Here is a 9,352-nt window from a genome sequence, read left to right on the forward strand (position 1 = left end):
CAGCAAAAGAGGGGCAATAAAACTGAAATATGAGACAGACAAGAGATAAAGGGAGAAGAAAGAAAATGCTTAACTCCCAGGTTCCTCCGATGGAAATTCAAACTGTCGAGGGTTTTATTCACCTTTTCATTCAAGGCTATTTATCTTGCTTACACCATCCAAGCTCCTTCCTGCGGAAAAGCCATTCTCCCTCATACCTGACAGTGCAAACTGCTTCCTGCAAGGGGCCCAAACCAGTTCAAGTCCTTAAGTGGCTTTACTGGCTCAGGTGCCAACCAATTTCCTAGGAAGCATTTCTGAGGAGCATGAAGTGGGGGCCGACCACTTCCTCTTCCAGTAGAAGTCAAGCAGTAACTAGGACAAGGAAGAATATGGCACCAGATTCATCTGTATTAGTTATGCAAGCAAAACACGTTTCCATTTTACTAATACCACAGGGAGTACATTCAACCTCGGGAAGTGAATATTCTGGAAAAAAAAAACGCTGATTGTGACTCTACATCCTTCACTAAACCATAGAAACAGTGGTGGGGTGATCATCAGGCCTGAGGAAGAGGTGTTAGGAACAAAAATGGAGTGAAATAGGGGTATACTGGGAGGATAGGCAGTGATGAAGGTTATCCAGGCATTCACATGAAAGACAAAGAGGAAACCCTGGCAGGTGTGGCTCAGTGAATGGAGCACTGGCCTGTAAACCAAAATGTCACAGGTTCAATTCCTGGTCAGGGCACATGCCTGGGTTGTGGGCCAGTTCCCCAGTTGGGGGTGTGCAAGAGGCAACCAATTGATGTATCTCTCACACATCGATGTTTCTCTCCCTCTCTTCCTCCCTCCCTTCCCATCTCTCTAAAATAAATCAATAAAATCTTTAAATATCAAGACAAAGATGAAAATTTCTGCAATAGAATAACACATTATATGAATGCACCAAGTTATTTGAAAATACATTCAACACATTGTGAAGCCAAGCTGAAATTTTGTAAGAATATACTGAGGCCAGTTTAAAGGGTTTCTCTAGTGTCCACATGCCAACGGACCCCCAACTCCGCTCTGGCCAGTCCCACGCTATGACCTTCATTAGGTCATCCTGCCCAGTGCAAACACTACTCTTTGAGGACTATACTGTCATTATATGATGCTATTATATGACATCATTATAATATATATTATTTTATGATATATAGTATTACACTATTTTTGAACTTTATTGAGCAAGGGTACTACAACTTTCATATTCCTAAAAAGCTTATAAACAAATGTTAGAATCAAAACTCCATGTTCCCCCAAAGTCTAGTAGCATGTTTGAATTTTAGTAGGAAGGGAGAACTACATTTAAACTCTTTTCCACAGACAAATTGTCTTCTGTCTCAGAAAGTTGTTCTCTTCCGTGGAAAAGAAAAGTTGTACCTGAAGCACGGTAGAGAGAACAGACCAGCCTAGGGTGTCAGGTCGGCCACACAAACCCCAGTGGTAGTTACCCAAGGGTCACATGTATCATGAGCTGACATATACCCTCATTCCCAGAATTAAATCCCAAGCTGATCAATAGTTTGGGCTAAAAAAGCAACTTCCCATAGTGGGAAACATTTATTACAGACTTTAACCTGTTCATCTATGTTGTGAGTTTCTGAGAGTGGTGGTAGATTATGCATAATTTTCCAAATTAAAATGCCCTGTTTGGAAATTCATTTAACATGGACAACTTTCTAGATTAATGTTCTGAGGAAATATTGGAAGATGATTGTAAATGACCCAAAGAATATATTTTCTTGCCCTGGCTGGTGTGGCTCAGTGGATTGAGCATGGGCCTGTGAACCAAAAAGTCACTGGTTCAATTCCCCGTCAGGGCACATGCCTGGGTTATGAGCCAGGTCCCCAGTAGGGGGTGCACAAGAGGCAATGATACAGTGATGTTTCCCTCCCTCTCTTTCTCCTTCCCTTCACCTCTCTCTAAAAATAAATAAAACCTTAAAAAAAGGAATGTATTATCTTGCAGCTTGCACTTACCCACAGATGTAACAACCAGATGATAAAAAAGAAAAGGCAAGGGAGGGCTACAAGGCCTTTTATGCCTATGACTTTGATGACTCTGATAATGTTTGTTGATGTGTCAAGTGGAGACAGGACAATATTTAAGCAGATGATAAATCAACTGAGAGAACAGCCTCAAAGACTGCGTCTGTAATGTGAAATCACCTGAGACTGACGACAAGGTGCAGGCAATGTCGGCCTTAATCCAAATGAGAAACTTGGGCTTCTTCGTGTAAAATTCCCTAGAACGAAGGCCTCTTTGAGGAGGTACTGCTGTGTGTAGCTCAAGAATCAAACAAATGAGGTGATTTATCATAGAGCTACTTTCATGCAAATTATCCTCTCCTGCAAAAAACAGCCATGCCCTAAGTCCCAGTTTTCTGTCCTGAAATTTCAAAACTTGACTTCTAAATTGGGGTTATAAAGTTATGTCTGCTTTAACACAGTGCCCATGTCAGTGACAAACCCTGTGACAATTTAGTACCATTTCAGCCAAAAAAAAACAAAACAAAATAAAACAAAACAAAACTACATATTCAGGATAGTCACACTCAAATTAGTTGTCTTTGGGAAAAAAATAAAGAAGTTAACCAAACAGAACATATATATGCATACCACGCCTCCGAATATTTATCTGTCACACAAACATGCTGTTAATTGAAAAAGAGAAAAGTTCTTTAAACCTCTCTCCAAAATCAACTTGTACCAGGTCATGCTACAGGTACAAATCTACTAACCCAAAAGAAACATTAAATATTTATTCCATGATAAGTCTTCTGTAGTTGATCTGCTCTAACTTAGCTCCTTCCTAATACCCTTCCTCTCTGCTACACCCTATTCTCTCAAGAAAAGATGGTAATTCCGCCACTGTTTGCCAAAGGAGTTTTGAACACTCAAGCACTTCGTTTATAAAGGCACCATAAAGCATCTAATGCCTCCAGACCTGGGACAGGCTTGGCAAACAGCCCACGACCTCAGTCCTGCTGTGCCCGGGATGAAACAGTCGGGGGCAGAAAGTGGGTCAGCGAAGCCTCAGGTCCCTTCATTCACGAACCTCCAGGCAGCAAAGACACATGTATCTCCGAATGTCACTCTTCAAACACAACTAGTGGCTGACATTAACTTCTTCCTCCTGGAAAGAACATCATGTTTCTTTCAATTCTGTTTCAAAAGTACTTCTGCCTCCCTGGAGAGTAAACCTTCTGTCTGGCCTGAAAGCAGCAAAAAGGTAGAGTTTTATAGTTGCGCCCGCCACCATTTCTGCATGTCTACATCTCCAAACACCCGAATTGTAACCTACCCTGAGAGATCACCCTAATTCTCAACCGCTCAGTTATCACGCAGTGCAATTCTTGTTCAGCAGCCCCTAGCACATTGTAAGTACTAAATATATCCTTACAGAATGAAGGACAATACCAGAAATGAGGGTAGTTTGTACCAGCTACTAACTAGAATGACAATAACATGTCATTCACTTCCTCGTCATCCGTTCATGTAAGAAATAGTTGTCAGTCGTGGCACAGTGCTAGGCACTAGACATGAAGCAGTGAATAAACCTAGGCGCTACCATCCTGGAGTTTTCGAAGACCCAAAACAAAGTCAATGTTTCTGGACGGCAGAGACTGGGGAGAAGGACACAAAGGCCGCAGTATTATAGAGCCTTGTAGGCCCTGAAGGCTGGACTGATAACGGACAGTGAAGGGACTGGGGGAAGGTAACGGTGTTCCACAGGCGGAAAAGGGGGTGAGTAAAGTAGAGGCATGAAAACAGACCTCTGCTACCTCCCTGTCTTACCTAAGACCCTGGCGCCTTCAACCGTACATATTTCTCCATCTTCGAAGATAATTTTACCAAGCGTGGTCTCAGAACCAAAATCAATCACCTTGACATGCCAAATCCCTCGCCTTTTTTCCTCTTTTTTCAGCTTTATTGACATATAATGGACATACAACGTTGTGTAAGTTTAAGGCATACGATGTGATGACTTGACAGGCGCATATATTGCAAAATGTTTACCCCAGAAAGGCCAGTTACACCCTTCACCTCACATAATCACCATTTTTTGTTGTTATAGTGAGAATAACAAAGGTCTACTCTCTTAGCAACTTTCAAGTGTACAATGCAGTACTAACTGCAGTCACCATGTCGTACATTAGACCCCCAGGAATCATTCAAACCTGAAAGCTTGTGCCTTCTGACCAACAACTGCCCGTGTCTCCCACCCTCCAGTCCCGGCAACTGCTGTTCTTCTCTGTTTCTGTGACTTCTCTTTCTTTCTTTATAATTGGGTTTATTGGGGTGACACTGGTTAACAAAATTATATAGGATGCAGGTGTACAGTTCTATAACAACATCACCTGTATATTGTACTGTGTGTTCACCACCTCAGGTCAAGTCTCCTTCCATGACCGTGTACCCCCCTCTTCTCTTGTCTACCTCCCCACCCCTCGTCTCTTCAAAGGTTAGAGATGTTTTCTCTGATCCCATCTTTGCTTACTTCCTTGTCTGACATAAGATACACTGCTTCTGAAATCACACTGTTCTAAACACCGTAAAACACACTCTTACATGAAAATTAATAAGCCGCCCTGGCTGGCATAGCTCAGTGGATTGTGCGCGGGCTGCGAACCAAAGTGTCGCAGGTTCGATTCCCAGTCAGGGCATATGCCTGGGTTGCAGGCCATGACCTCCAGCAACCACACATTGATGTTTCTCTCTCTCTCTCTTTCTCTCTCTCTTCCCTCTCTAAAAATAAATAAATTAAATATTTTTTAAAAAGAAAATTAATAAGCCCACTTTCATGTAAGATAATTTCCTGTTTTCCTTTGGCTTTTCAATGTTTCCATTGCATTCACAAAAAATAGTGTAGAGAGCCCTCCAAAGGACAATTAAATAAACTACTTTAGTTTTTACCCCGTGACTCTGTAGCCTACAAAGTAATTTCTCTTTTGTAGCTCATGAATTATACTGGGTCTGTCAACCACTTATTGTAGATGGATTATTACTGATAGTCACTCTTTCAAATCTTAAGCTACAATAGCATTCTCTCTATACAAGATGATCTATTTGATACAGGCTCAATTAAACCTGGAATTTGTTTTAAATGAGCTACTGACACTTCAGGCAACTGATCCATTTGGTTTTGTTACAGCTCAGCAGGTGGCTTCTGCTCTTGGCAACAGAACAGGACAGCTTCAGTGCCATGAATGGGGCCTGGCTGGCCTTAGTGCAATGTACACACGTTTACAACTTTCGTTGTAAAAACTGAATGCTAAGTGTAAAAATTATGATGTTTTGGCGTGAATGAGCAGTTAAGAATCAAGGGAGTATCTGACTTGCTTTTTAAAATAGTAAGTGCAACTTTTCCAGAAAAGAGACCAAAAGCTGAGCCAAGTGTGTTCAAACCCTGTGGAAACTGTACTTTTTTGAAAAGATGTCCCATTGAATAATCTTCAGAGAAGCTGAGAACCAATTACTTTTCATTCCTCCATCTTCTGGCACTTATCCTACATTTGTGCCTATTTCTTGGGATGTAACTCTTCTTAACAGATATTTATTAAGAGAGTAAAAGGACCTCTTTTAACTCAGTCAAACTGAGCCAGTTTGGAATATTTTTTTATCTTATCATAAGACCCACTGGGTTCTGTGTCTCAAGGTTTCTGTCAAGTCTGAACTCTAAGGAACTTACCAGTTTAATAAACATAAATCTTAGATCACAAAATATAAAACTATCTGTTCCCAAAAAATGGAAAAACATTAAAAATTATTTTAATGACCAGGTGTGATGTTAGCTAGAATAAACCAATCCAAAAAACTCTTTAATATTCATTCATTCTAAAACCAGTGAAGATATACAGGCCTAAATCCCTTAAAAGGAGTCCTTGGGGCCATGTATGTTTGAAAATCAGACATTTTACATTTTAGAACGATATAACACTGTACATTATGTAACACCCCCCCCCCCGAAGGATCTGAGACAGCACAAATAAACACTTATACAACAAAACCTATGAATAATCACATGGAACAGGACAAAGACTATAAATAGCTTCACAGGGTCAGGTAAAACTTCTCTACTAAGTGAAATATGATTAAACAGCTGAGGTCTGTCAAGAAGCTTTCAAGAAAACAATTTTCACAAATTTTGGATTTCAAAATTTTGGATATGAGACGGGGGACCTAGATTTATTGAACAATAGGTATTACAGATGCATTAAAACTTACTATTTACAGCCAGCCTCTTGGGAACATTTTATTATTTCCATTTTGTACACGAGAAAATGTAGGGTCAAGGAAATTAAGTAATGTGATTCCAGTCCCACAGCAGTAAGAGGGGTAACCAGGAATCAAGGGAATCTTCGCAGCCCTTCCCAGCATGCTCTTTGTCATACGGAGCCTGCCCTACCCCCTCAAAGGAGCACCTCTGTGACACGGAATTGGACAGTCATTACTCCTGTCTCCATTCCAATCAGACTCAGAGAGCAGAGGAAATAAATGCAATATTCTTTTTATAAGCCACAGTTTGCAACTGCAGGTATCTCCGAACACGTTTGTGGCGGGGAACTTTATTCCACTTTATTCCACCGCAAGCACGAGAAATGGGGCCAGTTCCCAACTTCATCTCATTTGAATGTCTTTGTCATCAGCTCCCGTTATGATTTCAAGTGTGTCATGAATATCATCTGAGGGTCATCAGTTGTTGAAGGTCACAAAATTCTGCTTCCTACAACTGGCAAGAAATAAATAAACTAGCAATGTTTCCTGGAATCTACCCAATGCTGCCAAAAGAACATGTTTGTTACCATGATCTCAGGTCCTGAAATTTCTCTCACTGTTGTGGCAAAGGGAAAGCTTTAAGGAACCTGAGAGATGGAAAGGTCTTTAGTTATCATCTAGCCCAGTGATTTTCAATATTTTTCATCACATGGTACACGTGTACTAGTCACTAGAATTCTGCGGCTGATCTGACAAAAAAATAGGTATAATTTTGATTCCTTCACACTGGCCAGCGATTGCTGAGTTGGCTATCATCATTTTATTTATTTGATAATCTAATGGACTAGAGGTCAGTGTCCATGACTACATAGTCAGGTATTGCACGTGTTAAAACATTCTTGCAGCACACCAGTTGAAAACTGCTAATCTAGCCTAACTCTTCATATTATGGATGAAGGATCTAAAGCACCAATACATATTTTCTCTATCACCTTATAGGGCTTACATTGAATCTAATTAAAACAAAAAGTAAACCAATATTTACCAAGAAAATGAAACGTAATGATGTATTCATCCAACATCATCTTAATGTATAATTCTCAAAAGAAAACAGCCTCCCCCCAAATGAAAGGAGTGAAGTTTGGGGAACTACAAGTAAAGCAGGAGGTGACCTGGGACCTACCCTGGCCAAACAGTATGCAAAAAATTTACCAATGTGCATATAAAGTGACAGCATCATCATCAAGCTAGACATGACTTCATAGCTCAGTAGATATTCTTTAAAAGGAGCTAATTTATCATGTATGGACATCGATTCCATTTGCATCGCTGGCTTTTCCACTTATATTTGCTATCATGAGGATGCTACTATTTCCAAAATTAGCTGCTTATCTGGCCAAGAGAGGTTCCATACTGTTAACCTATGCTGAAGACAGATGGGACTATGCAAAACAAGCAAATGCCCTGAACCGAGGTGTGCCAGTATGTTAAATAACAATGAATTTGGCCTGATATGTGAGTCCGCCAAAGGAAACCCACACAAGGAAATGGTTTCATACAGAACAGTGGTCGAGAGCCCAGATTCCTTGGGGAAGGCTTAGCCTTGACTGCCACCTACCAGATCAGCTTGGCCTTAGGCGTGTCACTCAGCCATTGTCTCAAAATTTTGTATATTGACTATGTGTTACTTTCACAGTAAGAAAATAATCAAATGCCTTAACTGAAAATGCCGTCTTTACTATCTAGGACTAAATTATGCTTCACATACAGATTTAGGGCAGCCAGAGGTCAGGAAACATCAGACCAATGTACGGGAGGGAACTGTGTCAGAGAAAGCATTCCCTTCATAAATCTGTTACTGCTGTGCGTTTCAGTTGCCGCATATTTCTTCATCAAACTGTGTATCTTGCAGGATTGCTAAGATATTTGTATTTTTTAAAATCTATCATTGCACCCAGTACATAGCGTATTTTCAACAATGACAGCTATCATTTTTATGATGTATGCAAGTCCTACACATCCTCTTTAAACCCTAATCCAAGTAAGTCAATACAGAGCTTATTAGGATAATGTTTTCTTTTTGTCCGATTTATTGTTCTGAACACACGAAGTCCCTAAGTCTCTCCCCCTGTAGGGAACATAGTCTGTCGACTTTGGATCCTGTTGAACTGAAACAGCCTGTACGCAGGTGACAGCCAGGAAGCCTACTCAGGAGGAACCCAGACGCCGAGGAAAGCCCAATCTGGTGCTAGGGCAGGACTTGGCAGGCACAGTGACACACAGACAAAAGGAGCACAGTGTTCAGCTGTCGGGGGAAAGCCACCAATGACACAGGGACCAGAATTAGATGAAGACAACAACAATGTTGATGATGATGATGATGATGATGATAAAAACAAAAAAGTGTCAACAATGGTGATGACAAAACAATCCCAGAGCAGTTAAGGGAACTGCTCACGTTGAAACAGCACATAATAGGTACCACTTAAATTTGAATCTTAGAAATCTGGCTTCAAAGCCCTTGCTCTTAACCCCAGAACAATAAAGTAAGTACAATTCCTAGCTCGCATGACAGTGGAAGGGCAGCCCCCGTCCCTGCCATGGGAGCAAGCCCAGCTGTTTCTGTAACAAACCTACCACTTGTCTGCCACTCAGAGCACGGCGTCCAGGCTCAACCACTGTCTCCCACTCCAAACCGCCTTTTCTGACCCTATGCAAAGCAAACAACCCTCTTTGTAATGACTTAGATAACACACTTTGTACAGGTGGGGTAGCCTGGCGAGGCTCTCTCTGTCCCTATAAGCCTAAGAATTAGCCAAATATTAAAAACGGAATACGAATCAAGTCTGATTTTACTTCAGTAATAGTTAATCACTCATTCCAAAGCAAGTAGGTAGACAATAACCTTGATTTGTTCCCAGTGTGACACCAGCCCACAGCTTTGATGAAACAGAATATGAGAAACGAAATGAGGTTTTCTTAGCTACAGACCAGGGATGTACAGGTGCGTGTGACCAAACAAACGCACAAGATCTAATGGGTATGTCTGCTCGTGCATGCAGGAAGAAAGACAGAGAGACATTTCCTTTGAAGACATGCCACTGAA

The sequence above is a fragment of the Phyllostomus discolor genome, chromosome 6, assembly GCF_004126475.2.
Source record: "Phyllostomus discolor isolate MPI-MPIP mPhyDis1 chromosome 6, mPhyDis1.pri.v3, whole genome shotgun sequence".
NCBI lineage: Eukaryota > Metazoa > Chordata > Mammalia > Chiroptera > Phyllostomidae > Phyllostomus > Phyllostomus discolor.